Source organism: Eurosta solidaginis, chromosome 4 (genome assembly GCF_040869045.1).
Source record: "Eurosta solidaginis isolate ZX-2024a chromosome 4, ASM4086904v1, whole genome shotgun sequence".
In the NCBI taxonomy this organism is placed as follows: Eukaryota; Metazoa; Arthropoda; class Insecta; order Diptera; family Tephritidae; genus Eurosta; species Eurosta solidaginis.
The window spans coordinates 125,910,635-125,936,231 of record NC_090322.1 but is presented as its reverse complement, the minus strand read 5'-3'; the positions used below and the strand labels follow the sequence as shown (position 1 = coordinate 125,936,231).

At 37.8% G+C, this 25,597-nt stretch overlaps 1 protein-coding gene across 10 annotated transcripts in view; it reads left to right on the top strand.

Annotated features, from left to right (window-relative positions):
• The first annotated feature begins 596 nt into the window (after window positions 1–596).
• The window catches only part of Nep1 (Neprilysin 1), a 168,626-nt gene continuing 143,625 nt past the window's right edge, over window positions 597–25,597 (top strand). For 4 of the 10 annotated variants that reach the window (XR_010952893.1, XM_067782801.1, XM_067782807.1 and 1 more), the window contains exon 1: window positions 597–699. The gene's annotated coding sequence lies outside the window, so the exon portion shown is untranslated. Of the gene's footprint in view, window positions 1,019–1,069; window positions 1,089–25,597 lie in introns of those variants that run through there. The other 6 variants (XM_067782802.1, XM_067782796.1, XM_067782800.1 and 3 more) reach the window with 5 other exon arrangements.

The window sequence follows — 25,597 nt, the reverse complement described above, 5'->3', positions numbered from 1 at the left end:
TATAAGCAAGCCATATAGGGAAGGCGAGTAACTTTTCAGTGAAAATTTGTGAACTTCAAAAGAAAATTTCTGCGCTATAATTGTAATTTTTGCACTACAAACAACAACTCTGAGCTTCAATTGTAATCCGCTTTAATTGTAATTTGCTTAACTTCAATTACAACTTTTTGAACTAAACCTGAAAAAGGTTTAGCAAAAGGAGTATTTAACTTTCTTTGTGAGTTATTCATTTTCCGCCGCTAGCTTGGCCAAATCGACCACAACACACCGTCTAAGAAGTTACACTTCAATATGTAGGCATCAAATGCATACACAGGGAAATCAAAATACAAAAGAAGTATGTGCAAAGTCATAACCCTAATAAACTCACAGATGCATGTATGTATGTATACACATTGCGATAACGACCAACCCCACTTTTGTTTATCATTATGTGTTGAGTACACAATGCCACATGCGTGTGTTATAGCCAAATGCGTAGACAACTCAGAATATTGGCAATAGAGATAACAAAAACAACCAACACAATTACTCAATACAGTAAAAGGCAACGCTGTTGAGCAAACTCGAGATGCGCTATCGTAAAATTAGTCGTTCGCGGATAATCGTGTGAAATGGTTGAACAGTTTTGTTTAGCTGCAACCTATAATATGAGTGTATAGAAAATATATATCTATGTATCTAATATACATTGGATAAGTATGTGAAGTTTTTGTGATATAAGAAATGATAGCTACATATTTCTATATGGAAAGTTTGACAAAATGTTTAAGTGAATCATTAAATAAATACTTAGTGGAAAAATATGTACAGAAAGGAATAAAAATATAAGCTAAAAAGAAAGTCTGTGTTCCATATACATACATACATACACATGTTTTGCGCTTGCATGTATGTACGTACATATGTGTATAATGGAAACAAATCAATGGAAACCCGAAAATGCCGACTGAATAAATAAGTACATATTCAAATCAAACATAAATATAGCTAATTAAAATAAAAAGCAAATAAATTGGTAATTAAGCGGCATGTTTGACGTCACACCTTAATAAATATAAAAAATATGTGTGTATGTGTATAAAAAAGTGAGCAAATTATGTTGTAGAAAATATAAATCCTATTCAAGCAAAAAATTTAGCAAATTTAATTTAGCAAAAAGTAAAATTAAAAACCACAAAAAGTGTTTCGTTCCATTTTCAAATGATTACAAATTCACTTTGAACTCATATGTACCAGCTGGCATATGCACATACATATGTACATATATGTACATATGTATACGCGGGGCTTCCATGCCATGTATCAGCCTCCATTTAAAGTGCATGCCACACATATTGACCGCAAAATTGTGTTAAATGCATGTTAAGTGAATCTGTAGATTGCACAGCCTCAAAAGATTTTGAGTTGCTTGTGCTTTTAAGCCACATTCGTTGCGTTTAGGCACGTAATTCGAGCCAATAAAAGCAAACATATGTTAAATTAAAAAAAAAATAACATATCGTAAAACAGTTATCTACTGAAAATGCGCAACAACTCACACCAGTTCATAAATTAGTTGAACCGCCTGTTGCGCGCCATTCTCCTTACATTTGCCGTTGAGTTGTGGCCGCCATATTGGGGGGTTGCCTCAAGGGATGCGTTAACCTCGTCATAATATGTTGTAGTGTGTTTGTCTGTGTTCGTGTGTGAGCGTATGTGTTCGTTTTTGTTGGTTCTTATTCATTGTGCCAAAATACATTTGAAAATTCATTGATGATCAAATTTGTATTTATATTTGTGAAGGTGCTCCTTAACACTTTCACTACCGCGCTACACATAGCGGCCTTACATACTAGGAAAATTTTTCCAGATATCTATAGTACTTGGCAAAGAACATTTTGTCGTTCGAAAATAGATTCTTCCCAGGAATAATACGCCCCACTGATTTTCTCACAATATCTCTCCTTTTACATAGAGTGGGGTCGGGGCCTTCTTTACTCTCCCCTCCTCTGCAAGATTCCACTACAAGTTTCTGTTTAGAATAATTTCAAAATTTTTCGGACAAGTTTTCTCCTGCAGAGTCTTACCTTTTCGCTTAGTCCTAGTCCAATTCGGGACTTTATGTCTCGGAGCGAACAAGACTATATCCAGCTTCTCCGCGTTGGCTCTCAACCCGGAATTAGATACACCGATATATATCTCCCGAAGCGCCTGATCCATCGAAGAGCTACTTTTTGGAAGATACTTCCCACTTGCAACAACTGCAACGTCATCTGTGAGGTGATAGTACCCCACCCTGCGGCGTGCCCATGTGGCTTCATATAGCCAACCGTGCGAAGTAATCGTCCTACAATTAAGCATGCAGCCATTCCATCTTGTTGGTGCTAGATGTGCTTCAATGTACCCTCCATGCTCGTCTGTTGAAAGACATGTTCAAGAGCCCGGGAAATGTCTAAGAAGACTCTCAAAGCGTATTCCTTTTATTCGAATGCTTTCTATATATTTATAACCACTATAAGCAGTACCGTGTCTACCGACATGATTTTACTAGAATTGTTATCAATATTTGTACAGTATAACATCTATTCCTAAGTTTGTAAGGACGTTATTGGAAATATAGAGTTATAGATAGAACTCTTCAACTATGTGGCAGATAGTGTTTTCAAAGGAATGTCTTTTTAGCTTTTATGTAAACTTTGTGCATATTTAAAACAAAATTACATATTTTCATCAAAAGATTTTTAATTTCTAATACATACTAACACAAAAGTTACTCATACGCAGTGCTGGCCAAATATAATTTCCGATTATTAAAAAAAAATTATTTTCAAACTACATAATTTAGTAACGAACAGCACCACATTCTGTTAATTTTAACACTTTTTTTTTTGGGTTGTACTGGGCATATCCATGAAACGAATCCACATTACATCTGCGTGGTGGACCATCGGCCAGTTTATGATTAAAACAACCTGCCTTTTCCTGTCGTAGACTGCGACCATGTTTTTCTGTTGGTGAAAAAGTTCTTGTAACACAAGTTTCGTAGTTGACTTAGTAAAATGAAACACAACCGTACCTTTCGTTCTTGCTACAGTAACCTGAATTTTCTAACAATAGTTGTTTCTCTGCGTGGCTTAAAGCAAGGAACAAACAACATAGAAAAAGCTAGACGTTGAAAGTCTGCACTAGCAATAGGGCGCCAATGATTTCGCAACTCTATTCTCACACCTGCTCTCTAAGTACAGGAGTCGTGGAAGTACATATATCTCTAAAGCATTTCGCACCGCCGCCTCGGAATTTTTACCGGCGACCAAGAAAAACAACTGGTACGATGAAGAATGACTCTTTGAAACCAACAGAAAGAACACTGCCTAAACGGCCACGTTAAAAGCAAACGCAACGAAAAGAGTATGTGAACGCTACCGCGAATTCAAAAGGGAAGCAAGGCGCGCTTTACAGGAGGAAAAATGCGGAGGCAAAAAGGCTTAAGTGTGAGGAGCTCGAGTTTTTAGCCACCAGCAATAACGCCCAGTCCACAAGAAGGTAGATCCTGCAAACTTCGTCAAATATCGAGGAATCAACCTTCTTAGTATCGCATATAAGGCCCTGTTAAGCGTATTGTTCGAAAGATTGTAGCCCACCGTGAATCGGCTAATTGAACGTTATCACTGTGGCTTCAGAGTATAAAACGACGTACGTACCCATCCTGCGCAATGGTGCAGAGCATGGACCATTACAACATCATATGCGGCGGTCCTTGTTAAACGTTAAAATGGTTAAGCGCCAAATAAGTTATAAATTTCTTTCGATAGCTACATCTTCTGCGTGAATAATTCTAGACGATATATGGAATACGGTGAAAACCCTTACACCAACACCTCAACTCATTTTGGATGCATCAGTGCAGTGTGAGAACTCCTTTTTCATATAAATCTAACTTGTATTCAGATGTTTACATAACGTAGGCTATTAAAAATCGCTCTGTAGACAAATTGCCTCTCATTCCAACATCCCATTTGCAGTATTTCGATGATCTGATCGGTTTACAATTGGACTTGCTTATTGCAAACCGGGTATGTTAATTACCAAGCACTCTCTGCGCGATACTACTGATAACATTATTTCCATATTGCTACTTACTATCCGTGAGGAGTATCTCGTGCGGCACCATTACCCACAAACCTTATCTTACTCTTACTCTTGCTCTTGCTCATACTCTAACTTACTCTTACTTTTAGTTTAACTCTTACACTGTTGCTGATATTCTACCTCTAAATCTTACTCGCACCCTTTCTCTTACTCCTTCATTATCCTATATTTACTCATTCTCTTCCTTTTACTATAACTCTCCCTCTCTGTTTCTCCTTTCATGCTCCTCTTCATATTCTCTTTCCGGTTTTCGACTCTCTCTCTCCCTCCGTGTTCCCCTACGTTTCTTCTCAAAAAGTAGTAAATTTTCTCGCATTCGTGGAATAACCCACAGTATGCCAATATTGCTGTGCATACATGTATTTAGTTTTGGTAAGCCGCATTGTGATAAATTGATTTACTGCCATTGTGGGGTTATTACCCATTAATTAACATTTTATTAATAAACTATTCCAAGACATATGTACACTTCGTACATCTCGACAACAGAAAGTGAATGTTTACAGTAATTGCGTTTATGAATAAGTTCATTAACGTCCTAAAAGGGGATACCAAATATACACTTTTGGACGTACATATACACTCGTATGTAAACACAACAGACGCTCACAAATTAGAACCACTTTGTTTTTAGGGTGATTCTAATTTCCGAAAAGTTCTAATTCCTGGACATTTTTATATGTATAAAACCTTAAAAACATAAAATAAATCCAGTACAATACATATAACATGTTTTTTTTTATTAAATAAACATATATGTATATATACGCTAATTCAAAAAAAATCCAAAAAACAAAAACTCCAATTACAATAAATATTTTTTTTCATTGAAAATACATAAGAGATCGATAGATATACATTAAAAAATCCAAAAATCGATCAAAAGCTTCATAACTAATATTCCCATATGTGCAATGATTTTTTTTAGGCTCGTAGTAGGAATTAGAAACAGCGTTTAAAATTGATTTTTTATCCGATTTGATATAGCTGATTGCAGATATGGCACATCAAATTCTAGGGCTAACCGCTTCCCTTGAACACCTTTGTCAAGCTTTTCCAAGATCTGAACTTTGGTTTCAAAGCACAAAGTGGTTTTCCTATGTTTATTTGGAATTTCAGGGAAATACTTTTAGTTTTAAGCAAACAATTCCAAAACACGTTTACCCGTATCGAATTTCATATAAAAACTAACAAAAACTGTACAGAACCGCGACGAAAATCGAACGACTACCGAGCGTACCATCTATTTTGAAACAAATACTCTCAGAGATTAGAATTTCCGATTCTAATTTGTATTGAAAAAGTCGATTATATATAGACTTCCATATATCAAAACCATTATTATCGAAAAAAATTTGATTGAGCCATGTCCGTCCGTCTGCCCGTTAACACGATAACTTTAGTAAATATTAAGATATCTTCACCAAATTTGGTACACGTTCTTATCTGGACCCATAATAGATTGATGTTGGAAATGAGCGAAATCGGATGAAAACCACGCCCACTTTTTATACTCAGTTGAGCAGAGCTCACAGAGTATATTAAGTTTGATTGGATAACGGTTGGTTGTACATATATAAAGGAATCGAGATAGATATACACTTCCATATATCAAAATAATCAGGATCCAAAAAAAATTTGATAGAGCCATGTCCGTCCGTCCGTCCGTCCGTCCGTCCGTCCGTTAACACGATAACTTGAGTAAATTTTGAGGTATCTTGATGAAATTTGGTACGTAGGTTCCTGAGCACTCATCTCAGATCGCTATTTAAAATGAACGATATCGGACTATAACCACGCCCACTTTTTCGATATCGAAAATTTCGAAAAACAGATAAAATGCGATAATTCATTGCCAAAGGCGGTTAAAGCGATGAAACTTGGTAGATGGGTTGACGTTATGACGCAGAATAGAAAATTAGTAAGATTTTGGACAATGGGCGTGGCACCGCCCACTTTTACAAGAAGGTAATTTAAAAGTTTTGCAAGCTGTAATTTGGCAGTCGTTGAAGATATCATGATGAAATTTGGCAGGAACGTTACTACTATTACTATATATGTGCTAAATAAAAATTAGCAAAATTGGATGAAGAACACGCCCACTTTTTAAAAAAAAATTTTTTTAAATTCAAATTTTAACAAAAAATTTAATATCTTTACTGTATATAAGTAAATTAAGTCAAAATTCAACTCCAGTAATGATATGATGCAACAAAATACAAAAATAAAAGAAAATTTCAAAATGGGCGTAGCTCCGCCCATTTTCATTTAGTGTGTCTAGAATACTTTTAATGCCATAAGTCGAACAAAAATTTACCAATCCTTTTAAAATTTGGTAGGAGCATAGATTCTATGACGTTAACTGTTCTCTGTGAAAATGGGCGAAATCGGTGGAAGCCACGCCCAGTTTTTATACACAGTCCACCGTCTGTCCTTCCGCTTGGCCGTTAACACAATAACTTGAGCAAAAACCGATATATCTTTACTAAACTTAGCCCACGTACTTATCTGAACTCACTTTATCTTGGTATAAAAAATGGCCGAAATCCGACCATAACCACGCCCACTTTATCGATGTCGAAAATTACGAAAAATTAAAAAAATGCCATAATTCTATACCAAATACGAAAAAAGGGATGAAACATGGTAACTGGATTGGTTTATTGACGTAAAATATAACTTTGGAAAAAACTTTGTAAAATGGGTGTGACACCTACCATATTAAGTAGAAGAAAATGAAAAAGTTCTACAAGACGAAATCAACAGCCCTTGGAATCTTGGCAGGAATACTGTTAGTGTTATTGAATATATAAATAAATTAGCAGTACCCGACAGATGATTTTCTGGATCACCTGATCCACATTTGGTCGATATCGCGAGAACGCCTTCACATATACATCTAAGGGCCACTCGCTTTTAAAACCCTCATCAATACCTTTAATTTGATATCCATATCGTACAAACACATTCTAGAGTCAACCCTGGTCCACCCTAATGGCGATATCTCGAAAAGGCGTCCACCTATAGACCTAATGCCCACTCCCTCTTAAAATGCTCAGTAACACCTTTCGTTTGATACCCATATCGTACAAACATTCTAGAGTCACCCCTGGCCCACCCTAATGGCGATATCTCGAAAAGGCGTCCACCTATAGACCTAATGTCCACTCCCTCTTAAAATGCTCAGTAACACCTTTCCTTTGATACCCATATCGTACAAACATTCTAGAGTCACCCCTGGCCCACCCTAATGGCGATATCTCGAAAAGGCGTCCACCTATAGACCTAATGCCCACTCCCTCTTGAAATGCTCAGTAACACCTTTCGTTTGATACCCATATCGTACAAACATTCTAGAGTCACCCCTGGCCCACCCTAATGGCGATATCTCGAAAAGGCGTCCACCTATAGACCTAATGCCCACTCCCTCTTAAAATGCTCAGTAACACCTTTCCTTTGATACCCATATCGTACAAACATTCTAGAGTCACCCTTGGTAATCCTTTATGGCGATATCTCGAAAAGGCGTCCACCTATAGAACGGAGGATTACTCCCTTTTAAAATACTCATTACCACCTTTCATTTGATACCCATATCGTACAAACACATTCTAGAGTCACCCTGGCCCACCCTAATGGCGATATCTCGAAAAGGCGCCCACCTATAGACCTAATGCCCACTTTCTCTTAAAATGCTCAGTAACACCTTTCGTTTGATACATATATCGTACAAACATTCTAGAGAACCCCTGGCCCACCCTAATGGCGATATCTCGAAAAGGCGTCCACCTATAGACCTAGTGCCCACTCCCTCTTAAAATGCTCAGTAACACCCTTCGTTTGATACCCATATCGTAAAAACATTCTAGAGTCACCCTTGGTCCACCTTTATGGCGATATCTCGAAAAGGCGTCCACCTATAGAACTAAGGATTGCTCCCTTTTAAAATACTCATTACCACCTTTCATTTGATACCCATATCGTACAAACACATTCCACAGTCACCCCTGGCCCACCCTAATGGCGATATCTCGAAAAGGCGTCCACCTATGGACCTAATGCCCACTCCCTCTTAAAATGCTCAGTAACACCTTTCGTTTGATACCCATATCGTACAAACACATTCTAGAGTCACCCCTGGCCCACCCTAATGGCGACATTTCGAAAAGGCGTCCACCTATAGACCTAATGCCCACTCCCTCTTAAAACGCTCAGTAACACCTTTCATTTGATTCCCATATCGTACAACTAGAGACACCCCTGGTCCACCTTTATGGCGATATCTCGAAACGGCGTCCACCTAGGGAACTAAGGATCACTCCTTTTCAAAATACTCATTAACAGCTTTCATTTGATACCCATATCGTACAAACATATTCTAGAGTCACCCCTGGTCCACCTTTATGGGGATTTCTCGAAAAGGCGTTCACCTATAGAACTAAAGCCCATTCCCTTTTAAAATACTCATTATCACCTTTCATTTGATACCCATATCGTACAAACACATTCTAGAGTCAGCCCTGGTCCACCTTTATGGCGATATCTCTAAATGGCGTCCATCCATAGAACTATGGCCTACTCTCTCTTAAAATACTCTTTAATACCTTCCATTTGATACACATGTCATACAACCACATTCCAGGGTTACCCTAGGTTCATTTTCCTACATGGTGATTTTCCTTATTTTGTCTCCATAGCTCTCAACTGAGTATGTAATGTTCGGTTACACCCGAACTTAGCCTTCCTTACTTGTTATATATATAACATTTTGGAAAACACAAAAAACCTGATTATTTGGTAAATAATACACCTAGAACGTTGAAATTTGACGTGTGGACTGATATTGAGACTTATTTATGTTTATAGATGGACCAATTTATAAAATTTGTGTTTGCTGGGTTGAGCACATATATATTAAACACAGTTGTTGTTTTTTCCGGACGCGTTTCTACGTTCTTTTTTCACGTCATCTTCTGGGGATTTCTTTAATGATAAATATGTAGAAATAATATACTGTAACGAATTTACTGCAAATCCTCTTATTTTCAACCTTCTGCTAAGTTCGAATCACTAAACTGTTGAATAAATAACTCCAATATTTAATAATGCAAAATGGCTTTTATTCAAGTACTTCACAATAACTCTACTATTGCGCGACAGATAGCTCCTCAAACTGCGTTATTTTCTCGTCCATGCGCGCTTCGAGTTTTGATGATATACGCGCCTCTTGCGCTTCGAGTTTTACTGTTATGCATGTCTCTTGTTCTTTCAGTTGTGCTTCCATCTTTGATGCAATCTGTGTCGACATTTCTGAAATACGCGTTTCTTGTGCTTCAATCTTCGATGTTATTTCAGATGACATTTCTGCAATACGTGCCTCCTGTGATTCCATCTTGGATGCCATATATATCTTCTGTTCTTCCATCTTGGATGTTATACGGTTCTCCTGGGATTCTAGTTGAGATACCATATATGTCTTCTGTTCTTCCAGTTGTGATGACATTTGCGACGACATTGATGTTACTGTCGATGTTTGTGCAGATATTGCAGCCAATATCATGTTCAAGTCTGTGCTCGTAACTGTCTGCGATGTTTCATTTTTCTCTTCAATTTTTGTTGTCTCCTCGCCATCAAGATGAAAGATATACTCTTCCACGTTAATTCCTTCTGCTTCCATTGCCTCTCGTATTCGTGCCTGAAGTTCGCTAATGCCGCTTGTATTCAATCCACGGCTCTCCAACTCTTCCTTCAGTTGCTGGATCTTCAATTCACTGAACTTTGCCATGTCCAAGTTGTATTCAAAATCTTCGGAATTTATTCAACAATTCCTCTTATGACACCAATTGTAACGAATTTACTGCAAATCCTCTTATTTGCAACCTTCTGCTAAGTTCGAATCACTAAACTGTTGAATAAATGTTTCCAATATTTAATAATGCGAAATGGCCTTTATTCAAGTACTTCACAATAACTCTACTATTGCCCGACAGATAGTGTGCTTTATCGAAACAGATTCAGTGCCTCTACCGTGGTTGCCTTTTATACTCTTTGATTTCCTCGTTGCATCTTCTAGGCGCTTCCATTTCTAGAATTTAATAGTTGGTTATCTGTTATAATTATAACTAGAGATGTCGTGTATAGCTATCATATTCGCGTGTGTTTGTGAGCGAGACTTCCACAATTATATTGCATATCTCAGATAAGATATCTGCATGTGTTTGTGCGTTGTGTCTCCCTGCGTTTACGTACATAAGTGTAGTCATAATGATTGAATCAGGGATGCACCTTAACGTTAAGCTAATCGTTTATCAAAAAATTTCCACAGTTTCCGTTGAAACACTTCGAAATATTATCGATAAAGAAATTATCAAGATAAATTGTATCTCGTTTTTAACCGAAACGAAAAGCTTTCGTTAGCGTTAAAAACGTTAACAGAAACGTGATACTTTATGTTTGAATTGTGCTGGCAATGCTATAGCCATGGTGAAGCCGTAAGGTGGTAACAGCGAGCGGACATACACACACAAACTCCATGTAATTTGTATGTGTAATTCGTTGTGGTAATGTCAAAAATACTCTGATAAATTTTCGTACTGTCAAAATTCATGAGAAAAGTTGCAACCAGCTTGGCTAATGCTTTCACCTTTAATGACTCCGCCACCAATCAGTTTTGCCAGCATAGTTTGAAATTAATAATCAACATAAACGATTTGATTTCGTTTTGATATGGCAGAAAACGAAACAAAATCATTTCGTTAATTTGACGTTCTTAACGTTAATAAACGAAACGAAATGACTTTGTTTCGTTTATTAACGTTAATTATCGTAACGAAATGATGTCGGTTCGTTGGTTAAGCATGCCTGGATTGAATTATTGATGTGACTTGAATCACTGCTTAGCATCGGCTTAGAGATTGTAGAATCCCTTAGTGCTGCTAATATTCGTTACAAAACATACATATTAACATTTTGATACGTTTTTCTAACACTTTTTAACAAAATACATCATACAATTTTTTTTTTTATTTACTTACATTAATCTTATTATAATTAAATGTACTACTACATTTTATTTTAACAAATATAAACAGTTGGCACTTGCATTTTTGTTTACTTTGATTGACATCTCTGAATAACAGCTGAGCAGACGCTGCTGATATTGAGACTCTTGACAAAAATTTGAAAACATTTTTTAAGATGGGGGTGGCACCGCTCGCTTGTTATAAAATCAATTTTAAAATATTATTAACTAGCTATTCTGTTGTTTGTTGATAATTTAGTTCATTGTTCTGTAAATTGAATTGAATTTTGTACGCATATTTGGTGAAATTTTTCGTTTAAAATATTTTATTTTTGTATCTTATTGTAATGCCTGTGGGTAAACAATATTTTTGGTTTTTTTCGTTTGGTGCAAAGATAAACAAATTTTTTGGCGAGCCAACTCTAGAGCAAGCAACATATAGCTGGCCATGGGAAAAGCACGGACTCTGTAAATTTAAGCCTGCAACAGTAAGCGATTGTCCTTGTGCTATGTTGATTGTAATTGCAAAAGCAAAGCGTACAGGAAACTGTAAGCGCTTAAAATTTAATGGCAAATCTGTAGGAATCATTGGTATCTGTGGTATGAGCACATCTTCGCCTTCGCTTTTACCGCTGATGATTGTTGTTTCGGTTACATTCGGCATTAATTTCTAAACGCAAAGCCTATTTCCATTGCACAATTTTGGTAGGTTTAAATTCCGAAGAAACATGATTGGTGAGCCAATTTTCAAAGTTGATATATGCGCAGGCATTTCAGGTGGTTCTAAAGAGTTTAGAAAATCATTTGGATAATTCACAATTTTATCTTCATCTGTAACTGTGTCGATCGATTTATATTTCTTTACTTCACCAGGAAATTGGTTTTGAATGCGATCATTGATTTTGTTAACATGACAATTTTTGGAAGCTAAGATAGTTCGTTCGCATAGCCAAAAAACAAAAACATTGTAGACGATATATTGGCAATAGTCACCCGCAACGATTTGGAAATAATTTTAAATACGCTCAACAGCTACCACAATAAGTTACAATTCACCCTGGAAGTAGAACAGAACCACAGCATCCCCTTTCTTGACGTCAAGATCCACAAAAATAATGGATCTCTTTTATTCGATTGGTATGCCAAACCTTCGTCATCGGGACGGATGATCAATTTCCTTTCATCGCAGCCCTTTAAATATAAATTAAACACAGCGAGAAATTTCGTAAACAAAGTTCTGTCTATAAGCCACGAACAATTTCACAATGCCAATATCGAAAAAATATACCAAATATTAAGAAACAACAACTACCCACATAACATGATACAAAATCTAATACAGCAAAAAATCCTGAGAACAGAAACGAAACATACCAAAGCACTAACATCGCAAACAACGAATTCAACGAAACAATACTACAGCGTTACATATATCCCCAAACTTACGGAAACTGTTCGCAAAAGCATGAATATTAAGCCGAACATTACAATAGTACATAAATCCAACTGCACCCTATCCAGCATATTTACAAACACAAAGAGCCCCATCGAGATCCTACAACAAAATAATGTTGTGTATGAAATCAGTTGCATGGGAAACAAAAAAGTTAACGAAAATTGCAACCGGGTATATATTGGGACCACAAAGCGAAATCTGAGCGTACGACTAAGAGAACACGAAGCTGACATACAGAAGAAAAAGAACTACACTGCGTTATCACAACACATAACATCAACTGGACATACAGCTGATCTCGCGAATACCACAATAATAGACAAAAACAAAAGAAGAAAAGTCCGACACACGTTAGAGAGCCTCCGAATAATGCAAAAAAGGGAAATCACGATAAACAAGAAGGAGGATACAGAAGCGATTGCAGCAAGCTATCTTTTATGTTCATAATATTTTTATGTTTAGTATGACTATGATACCCATTGCAAGTGGTACCAAAATTCTTAGAGTTAAGAAGAAATATCATGTGAGTGATGTTAATTTTTGTTTACGTGTATATATGTATGTGCGTCCTTTTTGTACCTTAATTAGTATTAGCTTAGCTAAAATTGTTGTTTTGTGACACCTTATTGTTGTTGATGTAAATAATTTCAAAAATTGTGACCAAAAACGAATGCAATTATTTCTTATGTTTTATTGTTGAAAATAAATAGACTTCGGACGGCTAGCGAAACGTAGGGCCGCAACAGTGGAATAATTACCATCTTTTTACTTCCTACTGGAACCCACAATAGATCAAATAGCCTAAAAACAAAATATTAAAATTTATTAAAATTGACCGGAATAACCCAAATACTAAAAACATTTAAATTTAAAATTCTTAATTCTGAAATATGAAAAACTTTCGTCTTGATCGAAGGAAACTATAACCAAAATTTGGTGATGATTGAAGTATGGGAAACACGTTTTCATAGGGAACACAAACACATAATTGTATTTTTATAGAAGATGTATAGATTGAAGCTAACAAATTTTTTTAACGGCGGCAGATTACTAAACGTCCAAAAGGCATAACAGCCAAACTCAACAATTCAGTCAAACTTTAGGTGTTAAAATAACTTAAGTTTGTACGGCAGCCATAGTTCTGAAAAATCCTATATGTAGGAAAGGTGCCACGTCCCTTTTTCCCCCTTTCACATTTTACTTGAGGTGTTAGGACATAACGTCATATAGCTCCTTTCCAATTTTCATTATTCTACCATTAATACATACAGAAATATGCAGTATGATATATTCCATTTGTATGGGAGGTGCCACGCGCCCTTTTTCCCAATTCCACATTTTCTTGGTGGTGTTAGGGATTGACCTCATATAACTCCTAACTTAAAACAATTGTCAAAGTATAGGTCTCCTAGTAGCGCAACTGTCAGCTGATGGGAACAAACACACAAACGGCACAGAGTGTGTGATATTAAACAATAATATTAAACGAATTTAAATGATGCAATATTGAAATATATGGAGTAGGATGGGTAGAACAACAATTTTTTCTTTATTTCGGAACTCTTTAGAAGTTTAAAAATTTGGAGTCCCTTCAAGTTATGCCGAAAAAAGTGAAACATTTACTGGCATATTACGACGGTACCATTTCGAAAACCGCTACGTCATCATAGTTAGCTTTTTATGTTAATGTTTAGAGGTACCTCATTGTGCCTTTAGTTTTCAGTACCAATCGTATGACGAATCTCAAACAACTGAGATTGAACTTTAATCTCGTGTAATTACAAACGAGCCAATTTATAGAAAAATATTGGACGAAAAGACTACCTAGCTCCATACCTGCACTTCGAGGGGTCTCTTAGAGCTACAATACAGGTCAAAGGATTGCTCTAGGGTGCTAAAATGGCAGACGAAGCGACACACGTATACACTGATGGTTACAAAGTAGTGGAAGGAGTGGGCTCTGCGGTATACTACGCAGATCTGGAAATAAACAAATCCTACAAGCTGTAAGATCACTTTAGTGTTTTTCAGACAAAAGTGTTATCCGTGACTAAAGCAGTAGAAACACTGGCGGAGCACAACATCATAAAGTGTCTTACAGTGTAAGCAATCTCTGTAAACAACTGGATCCCTGGGCATATGGGAATAGATGAAAAAGGGGATGAGTTAGCTAAACAGGGCACACACCTGCCATATACGTACCAATCAGATTGGGCGATATTAAAAGAATGTGAGCTGCAAAAATGATGAACCAAATGCTTATCATTGAAAAGAGGGGACTGTAAGCTCATTATGGGGACTATGACTAGACATTGCCTTTTGGCGACACATGTTTTTAATTAGGCAAGGCTGAATGTAAGTCAGTGACATCAGATGTAGGAGTGCGGAATGGAGGAGGAAACGATCGAACACTTTTTGTGGTAGTGCTCTGCGCTCCATATTCCAGTTTTGAGAAGTGGTATAGATATAAGATGTAGAAGTAGCAAGTATATGCCCTAGAAAGGTTTTGTATTTCCCAAAAGAACAGAGCTATCTTATAAAATACATAGATAGCTCTGGTTTTTCATAGGGTTTTTCAGTTTGGTCGTTGGGCAAACTTATATTAAAACTATGGACTCATTCAGTGTATGTTAGGTCCTCGATCAAACCGTTTAAGACCTTTTTTTGGTACCGTTCCATTTTCTATACGAATATGTAAAGCTAGCCAAAGTTAGGGCTCTGCTACTTTTTATAAAAAGTAACGTCGCGATAAGGTGCCTCTAAACATTAAAATAAAATTTTTGCAATCTATCTTTTTGGATTGCCTGAATAATATTTTCATTAAACCAAAAGGAAAAATTATTTTTTTTTGCCAACTATTTTGTATATATACATAAGTATACCTAGCACTGCACAGCGATCAAATCAAGCCTCTCCCTTATGAGCTGCAGCATTTTTTTGCTTCTAGATAGTTTTTCTTAGTGAGCAGGGTTGCGCATATGGAGTCGAGTATACAATAAATTAAGAAAGCAGATTGTATGAATAATTTCAAAACTAGAAGTTTGTTACTAAGCTCGCTTTAAGATTGTTTTCCGTAGATGTGCGATTTATATACAAATATGATGAAAAATAATAAATATATATGTATATGAATCATTTATCAATAGGCCGATAAAAACAAAAAAAAAAAAATAATAATAATAAATATATCGTCGTAGACGTCAGTATAAAAGCAAGAAAAATAAAAACTTTTTTATGAATATACCCTGCATTGAAACACTTAGGCTAGGTTGAAATAGTTGGTCCGTGAAGACCTCACATAGGCTGAGTGACTCCACAGTGTTGCTAGAAGTTTATTTAACGACCGGAAAATGCGGACTAATGTTATAAAAAACTCCCTCCTCTTGGAAAAAACTTTAAGCTTTTAGGACCTATTCCACTTGCTGATTTTATATCTGACAGCTGTATTATTCCTATACAGCTGGAGTCTTAGCTTTGCAAGTGCAGTGCACCAGCGCAAAACGTGCTGGATTATTTCTGTCTCTAACTGGCACTTCCTACATCTGTTTTAACTGACCAATCTTAATTTAAAAGCATGTGAGGCAAGAAGGCAGTTTCCAGTCAGAATACCCCTCATGAGTCTACAGTCCGCTCCTTTTAATGATTGGAGTAAATTTGTTAGTCTAAGGTTGTAAGACCTACAAATTATTTTTGACACTGTACAGCCCCCATCGGGGTCCACTCATTATCTATTCGGTCGATCATGTGCAACGATTTCCTTCTTTTAATCTCGGCCAATCTTATTGGGACGTCTAAATCAGTTTGACTTTAATACGTTATCAGTGAAGTACGCGATTAATCTAGTTGTGAAGTACTAGTACCAAAGTAGTGTAAATAAAGAGTATTTTGCTATACTGAACAGTGTCTGTTTTCTCTTTCTTCTTCGCTCTTAGCTTTGATGTTTACATATATGTATGGCTGATTACCTCTCTGTTGTTGTGTATTTATTAACAAGCAGCATAGAGATTTATCGATGCTGCTAATATTCGCCACACTATTTTCCTCCAATGATTCTACTACTTTAGTCACTTCTACCACTTCCGTCTGAAAAACACTACAGTGACCTAGAAGTTTGTAGGGGTTGTATTTTTCCAGATCTGCGCAGTATACCGCAGACCCCACTTCTTCCATTACTTTGGAACTATCGGAATACACGTGTATCGCCTGCTGTTTAAGCCCCAACCTTCAAAATTTATCGTGGCTCTAAGAGACCCATCGAAGCGCAGGTAGGAAACTAAATAGTCTTTTCAATTTTTTGGTATCTCGCACCAGGACTCGAACACATCACCTCTTTCCTGGGAGCCACATAATTTTTCACTGCGCTCTCCGGTGTTTATATTATTTTCAGCTATCACAGAGGAACTAGCAACGAGAAGAAATTATAGAGCTTCGCGAGACCAAAATAATGACATATGAATTTTAAAAATCGCATGTAAAATAGCCAATTTTTAATAAAATAAGAAATGACAGCAGATGTAAAAAGAATGGGGCGAATGATAAATTGGTTAAACATATATTATTATTTGACAAGCTTGAAACGTCTCTGTCACTCTGACTACTTTTTGGATTTTCCATAAGAAGTAATTTGCAGTTTTTTGTTTTTATATTATAGCAACGCTTTTCGCTTCCGCTATGCCGTCAGCCTTACTTGTTAGGTTAGGTTGAAATGGCCGGTCCATGAGGACCTCACATAGACTGAATGAGTACGTAGTATTACCAGAAGTTTATTTTAACAACAAAACTGAAAAACCCTATCAAAAACCAGGACTTATGTTATAAAATAACCCCGTCGTCTTGGCAAATACTAGAAGCTTCCTAGGACTTAAACCACTTGCTGCTTCTAGATCTAACAGCTGTATCACTCCTAATAGCTGGAGTCTTAGCCTGGCAAGCGCAGAATATGCTCGATCGTTCCCTCCTCCAACCCCTACTTCCTACATTTGCTATCACTGCCCAAGCCTAATTTAAAGGCATGTGACGCCAGAAGGCAGTGTCCAGTCAGAATACCCGTCATGAGTCTGCAGTCCTCTCTTTTTAATGATAGAAGCAACTTCGTTAGTCTAAGGTTGTAAGACCTAAAAATAATCTTCGACACTTTACAGCCCCGCGCTTTAATCCACGCCTTTCCCGCTTCGTCGATCATGTGGACCTATCGCCTTTTTCTGAATCTCGCCCAATCGAATTGGGACGTCTACAGAGCAAGCTTCAAGGGATGTGCCTTATTTAGCTAGTTCATCCGCTTTTTCATTTCCATCTATTCCCATATGCCGTGGGACCCAATATACAAACATGCTTCTATAGTTAAACGAACTATATTTTATTTTATTTAGAGAAAATATTTATTCACATTAATTGCAAAATTCGAATAGTAATAATGTTTTTTTGAAGTATTAAAAAATTTTCCTGAACAAAAGTTTATACGATAATATAAAAAAATATTCAAATTAATAAAGTACAAAATTAACAAGTGAAATTTATGAATAATATAAACCCTACAGCTTCTCCCTCTCCCGATTCTCTCCAGAGACTGCTTACACTCTAACACGCCTTTAGATGCTGTGCTGTGCGAGATTATTGCCTTAATTGCTGCTTGACTGTCAATATAAAAGTTAACACTTTGCAGCTGAAGCTATTCTCTTCCAGGGTTTCTACTTCTTTGGTTACGGCTACTATTTCCGCTTGGAAAACGCTACAGTAGTCCGGGAGTCTATAGGATCTGTTTATTTCTGGACCAGCACAGTATACCGCAGACTCAACTCCTTCAAGTACTTTGGAACCATCTGTGTACACATGTATCGCCTCATCCGCCATTTGAGCACCCTTGCGCCAACCGTCGACCTCTATTGTGGCCCTAAGACCTCCCACGAAGCGCAGATAGGTTATAAGGTAGTATGTTCGTCTTGTGATTGATGACGCTATACTACTATGGCCGTATGGTCGGCGCTCAAGCTGCGCCGAGGCACCGAGCCTGGTTGCAGTTGTTAACGCTATGTTCTTTGCTACCAGGTCTACAGGTGGAATATGCACAATTGAATACTGTGCAGCCGTCGGGGTTGGTTTCATGGCTCCCTCTAATTTTTTGAGGTAGGTTGTTTTTTGTGTCGCTTTCCACCAAACAAGAACTCCATAGTGCTTACAATTGCTGTAAAACCAAATGAGAAAGGGAGGGAATGCATAAAGTGCCGTTGAAGCCTTCTTCACGCTCTCCTCCACGTTGAGCTTCCTTCACAGCTTACTGTCTAGGATGATTCCTAGATATTTTGTGCAAGGTCTCTCCTGTAGGGTCACCCCTCCTAACTTAGGCCTGATTGAATTTGGCACCTTATACCTCTTTGTAAAGGAAGGCACTTTCCACTTATGACAATTGCAACGTCATCTGCGTAAGCCATAAGTTTTGCGGGTGCCTCATCGAATCGCCTGAGCAGTTCGTTGATGACCAGCGTCCACAGCAGAGGTGGTAGCACCCCTCCCTGCGGCGTGCCCCTATCCACTGATTTCGTGGCGTCGTACAATACCATTGTGGTGTAATCATCCTGCAATTTAACATGCAGCCGATCCATCTCGTTAAGGCTGGATTTACTTTAATGTAATTAAAATCATCCATAATCGCCCATTTAGAAACATTATTGAAAGCCCCGGCAATATCTAAGAAGACTCCTAGAGCATACTCCTTGTATTCCTGGTCTTTCTCTATGTTTATTACCACCTTATGTAGTGCAGTGTCTACCCGCTTGCCTTTAAATTATGTTAAGCTAATGGGCGCCCACCGTGGTGTGATGGTAGCGTGCTCCGCCTACCACACCTTATGCCCTGGGTTCGTACCCCGGGCAACGCAACATCAACATTTTAGAAATAAGGTTTTTCAATTAGAAGAAAATTTTTCAAAGCGGGGTCGCCCCTCGGCAGTGTTTGGCAAGCGCTGCGGGTGTATTTCTGCCATGAAAAGCTCTCAGCGAAAACTCATCTCTTTTGCAGATGCCGTTCAGGGTCGGCATAAAATATGTAGGTCCCGTCCGGCCAATTTGTAGGCAAAATCAAGAGGAGAATGACGCAAATTGGAAGAGAAGCTCGGCCTTAGATCTCTTCGGAGGTTATCGCCTTACATTTATTTTTTTTTTTTAATGGGCCTGTAGTCTTTGGGATACATGGCTCCGATCTTCCCCGCCTTTAGTAAGAAAGCTACACGAGCAGTTCTCCAAGAGTGCGGTACATGATTGCGTCTCATGCACTCATCGAATATTACTTTAAGCCATTCCACGACCGCTCTATATGAAATTTGTAGCATGGCCGGGAATATACCATCTGGGCCCGGCGATTTAAACATAGAGAACGTCTCCACCGCCCATTCGATCTCGGTATCGGTCACCAAGCCCGGTTACCTATCGAAAAGTGTTTCTGTTGCAGATCTATGAAATGCAAACTTCATATTTTGTTTTCGCCAACCCTAATGTACACACAGGCATATACATATATGTTAAAAGGCCAAAACAGCATTTTTATATGGGTTTGCTTTTGCATATGTTCGTATATATGAAATCCAATAAATATGCACTTTAAAGTGCCTCTCTCGCATGAGAAGAACAATGTGAGAGCTGCTTGTAATAACGCGTTGTTGTTGCGCTCTCACAGCGTGCATGGCGTATGAGTGACTGTTTTATTATCGCACAAAGCATATTACTGGTCATTTGATTGCAGCACGTTTACATTTTTTTTGCTATGAACTTTTTTAAAAAAAATTTAAGCTATGTAATTTTGTTATAAAAGAATTTAACACTGTTGCTGAAACGTGAATAAAAACATATATGAAAAAATTTTTAACTCAAATTAACAGCTGTCATTTTCATAAATTTGATTATACTAAAAGCAATTTACGTAAATATGTACATATCTACTTTCCACTTACTGAAAAAACAATCGTACACAATACATATAAGTATGAACATTAAAAAAACAAGTAAGGAAGGCTAAGTTCGGGTGTAACCTAACATTACATAATCAGCTGAGGGCTTTGGAGACAAAATAAGGGAAAATCACCATGTAGGAAAATGAACCTAGGGTAACCCTGGAATGTGTTTGTATGACATTGGTATCAAATGGAAGGTATTAAAGAGTATTTTTAAAGGGAGTGGGCCTTAGTTCTATAGGTGGACGCCCTTTCGAGAAATCGCCATAAAGGTGGACCGGGGGTGACTCTAGAATGTGTTTGTACGATATGGGTATCAAATGAAAGGTGTTAATGAGGGTTTTAAAAGGGAGCGGTGGTAGTTGTATAGGTGGTCGCCTTTTCGAGATATCGCCATAAAGGTGGACCAGGGGTGACTCTAGAATGCGTTTGTACAATATGGATATCAAATTAAAGATATTAATAAGGGTTTTAAAAGGGAGTGGCCCTTAGTTGTATATGTGAAGGCGTTTTCGATATATCGACCAAAATGTGGACCATGGTGACCCAGAACATCATCTGTCGCGTACCGCTAATTTATTTATATATGTAATACCACGAACAATATTCCTGTCATAATTCCAAGGGCTTTTGATTTCGCCTTGCAGAACTTTTCATTTTCTTATACTTAAAGTTATATTTTGCTCCAAAAAAGCAATCCAATCACCATGTTTCATTCCTTTTTTCGTACTTGGTATAGAATTATGGCATTTTTTTCATTTTTTGAAAATTTCGATAACGAAAAAGTGGGCGTGGTCATAGTCGGATTTCGCTCATTTTTAATACCAAGATAAAGTGGGTTCAGATAAGTACATGAACTAAGTTTAGTAAGGATATATCGATGTTTGCTCAAGTTATCGTGTTAATTGCCGAGCGGAAGGACAGACGGTCGACTGTGTATAAAAACTGGGCGTGGCTTCAACCGATTTCGCCCATTTTCACAATAAACAGTTGCCGTCATAGAGTCTATTATCCTACCAAATTTCACAAGGATTGGTAAATTTTTGTTCGACTTATGGCATTAAAGGTATTCTAGACAAATTAAATAAAAAACGGCGGAACCACGCCCATTTTGAAATTTTCTTTAATTTTTGTATTTTGTTGCACCATATCATTCTGGAGTTGAATGTGGACATAATTTACTTATATACTGTAAATATATTCAATTTTTTATTAAAATTTGACATTAAAAAAATTTTTTTTAGGTGGGCGTGTTCGTCATCTGATTTTGCTCATTTTTATTTAACACACATACAGTAATAGGAGTAATGTTCCTGCTAAATTTCATCGTGATATCTTCAACGACTGCCAAATTTTAGCTTGCAAAACTTTTAAATTACCTTCTTTTAAAAGTGGGCGGTGCCTCGCCCACTGTCCAAAATTTTACTAATTTTCTATTCTGCGTGATAAGGTAAACCCACTTACCAAGTTTCACCGCTTTATCCTTATTTCGTAATTAATAATCGCACTTTTACTTTTACTAAAGTTATCGTGTTAACGGACGGACGGACGGACGGACATGGCTAAATGAATTTCTTTTTATATCTACCTCGATTAGTTTATGCTGTTACGCATTACTGTTATGTGTTATGAGTATAAAAAGATGAACAGTGTACAGCGGGCAGTTCTCGATGGGATAGCAGGTGCACTAAGATCGTGCTCAAGCGACTGAATGTAATCCTAAACCAGCTACCTCTGGGTCTTCACATACGCGAAACTGCAACTTGTTTGGAAGTAAGGCTTCATGAGTCTAACTATTGGAACTCGAAGCAGTACGACCACAGTTGTATCTTTATAAGGCTGGTGTAGCTCTATCATCGGATTATTACACGCCCTCACTAAGTTTTGACAGTTTTGAGGTTAATTTTCCCTCAATAGCGAGCATAGGAGGATTGCAAATGACGCAATTTCACTCTACAACGACGGTTTTAAAATGAACTGCGGTATGGGAGCGGGTGTCTTTTGTGAACATCTTAAGTTGTCGCTGTCAGTCCGCTTACCCAATTTCGCTGGCATCTTCCAAGAGGAAGTTCTGGGTACAGAGAGGGCGGTTACGCTTCTGTCGAAAGACTCGATGAGGGAGGCGAGCAGTGTGTTTATTCAGATAGCCAAGCAGCGCGTACGCACTCAACTTTCCCATAGCTTCGTCTAAGGCCGTCCGCAGTGGCAAAAGGTCGCTTCAAGCTGCAGCTAACTTCGCAAACATAACTCTTATATGAGAACCTGGTCACAAGAACATTGAGGAAAATCTGAAGGCAAGACGAACTTGCACAGGGGCCTTTAGGCTGTGGAAGCGGTCGAGAGAGATCACCATCAGCTCAGTCAGAATTTGGAAGGGCCACTCCAAACCCCTCAAAACTAGAAGAGGTTTCAGATAGGGTCACTCTGTGCAATTTCTTTAATTTGATGCTGTAGAAAATTATATTAGGAGCTACCAAGAAGTGCCAGTTAACCCAACGTCCAAACGACTGGGCGCCTTGTTTGACGGCCATAACCGCTTAAACGGCTAAGCGTTAATTATGTAAGTAAGTAGGTATACCTATCCCCCGATTTACACGGAAGACCGGTTCCCGTGTAAAGTGAAAAAACTACCCAATTCAGTCATTTATTTAAATAAAACAAAACTAAAACATCTTAATGAAGGTTCACGAAAAGATAATTCAATCGATAAATTACCAGCTCAAACCAAAAAAACTCGCAATAATAGTAAAAATTATGGCTCTTTGTTCAAATTTTCATCAAACGATTTTCCTTCCACATGAACTACATATGTACTCTGCGTTTGGTTATTTACATACATATTCACAATAAGGGGAATCCCTCAATATTGCAATCAGTGTTGCAATAGTGTTGTCAAAAAGGTTTTTCATTATTTGTGAATCCTCAGAGTTTTCAAATTTTGCTGATTTCGCTTATGAAAGCGAAATCGTGTAAAACAAGTACCGTATGAATCGGGGGATAGGTGTACTTGTATTTATATGTCACTAGTACTAGTATATACTCAGTACCTTACAGGTCTGCTATGAAGGAGCCGATATAATTAGGTGCTAGATTTTGCCCATTTTTTTATAGACATTAATTTCTAACGCGCTGAGATGTAAAACTGCTCAGCAATAATCTCATCAACATAATTGGAATTACATAAACGAAATTATTAATAATATATGATAAACGTCCTTTTAATAGCAAGAAATGAGTCGGCAATCTCAAATGTGTTTTGGTTTAAGTTAAAATCTTGACAAAAATACTTGAAGGATCTGTTTAGTTCGAAATTGGTTCTTACTCACTTTACTAGCGCTTAACCATCTCAACAGTTTGGCTGTCCAACGAATTGCATCAGTCATTTCTTCGTTGTGCTACCTGGTGCTGGTAACATAAAGAGAACTCAAATTGTATTTGCCCTAGAACTTTCAACATAGTGGAGCCTCCCTCTTTATCTGTTTTCAAAGGCAGGTATCGCTAAGAATACTTTCTTTACCAAAGCATCTTCTTTCATTCGTTGTTATAGTAAAACCATAAGTAACAGAAAATTAAAGCTATCATGACGAAAAAATTAATGCGACTTTTTAAGGACTTGTACTTTGTTAAGCTGTATACACAATGACGAGCGATAACGATCTTTGCCGCGCCGGGCGCTGAAATTTCTCAAATTACGCCCAGATATTTTCCTTACTCTGCTTGGCGGCCGCCGTGGTGTGATGGTAGCGTGCTCCGCCTACCACACCGTATGCCCTGGGTTCACACCCCGGGCAACGCAACATCAACATTTTAGAAATAAGGTTTTTCAATTAGAAGAAAATTTTTCTAAGCGGAGTCGCCCCTCGCCAGTGTTTGGCAAGCGCTCCGAGTGTATTTCTGCCATGAAAGGCTCTCAGTGAAAACTCATCTGCCTTGCAGATGCCGTTCGGTGTTGGCGTAAAACATCTAGGTCCCGCACAGGCCAATTTGTAGGGAAAATCAAGAGGAGCATGACGCAAATTGGAAGAGAAGCTCGGCCTTATATCTCTTCGGAGGTTATCGCGCCTTACATTTTTATTTATTTACTAGAAGACCCGACAGACGTTATCCTGCCCTAAATTTGGCCTATCTGCATACATTTTAATAAGCTTTTTCCGTCTGACTCTACCCTCCCCCCCTTCCCCCCCCCCCCCTCTTCACTTTTTCCTATTTCCTTTTATTCACTCCTTCCTCCGTATTTTTCGCTTCATCTATCTCCATCTTCGTCGCATTCTATCTCTTTCTCAATCTCCTTCTCTATTTTCTCTTCTCTCTTCTCTCAATTTCTTCTCATTATTCTGCATCCCTTATTGCCTGTCCCAGAGGGTGGTATGTATTTTATTCCAGTCCCAGTCCCACTCCAAGTCTCAGTCTCAGTCCCAGCCCTAGTCCTAATCCCAGTCCCAGTCCGTCTCTGGATAATATATTACTCTGTACTAAAGCACTCATCAACAACTTTCATTTGATATTCATATTGTATAAACACTGTCTAGGCATTCACTGGCCCACGTTTTGGCCTATATTTCGAGACCCTAGTCACCCAGGGGTATGAAAATTACCCTCTACTAAAGCACTCATCGACAGCTTTCATTTTTTATCCATATTCTATAAACACATTCTAGGGGTACTCAGGTCCACGTTTCGGCCTATATCTCTAGACCCTGTATGCCGATCGCAACCAAACCTATGCAGTAACCACCGCGTGAGGTTTGCGCAACTTGTGTGAAACATTGAACAAAATCGACCAACGCATCTCTTCAAACACCGGCGACCAACTAGCACACATTCTAGCCTTTCTTTTTATATATATAGATTTTTATTTTTCACACTTCACTATCATATTAAAACGAAATGCAGATTTTCGTTGCTTTTGAAATTCGGCTTAAAAATTGCACATGGAACAACTAAAGACTCTCCTGAATAAAAATGTCATAGTACCTCTAAATCGCGGGCCCCCTCAGAATCATTTTTGGAAAACACATTTGAGATTAGCATGCATAGTTTCAGTTTG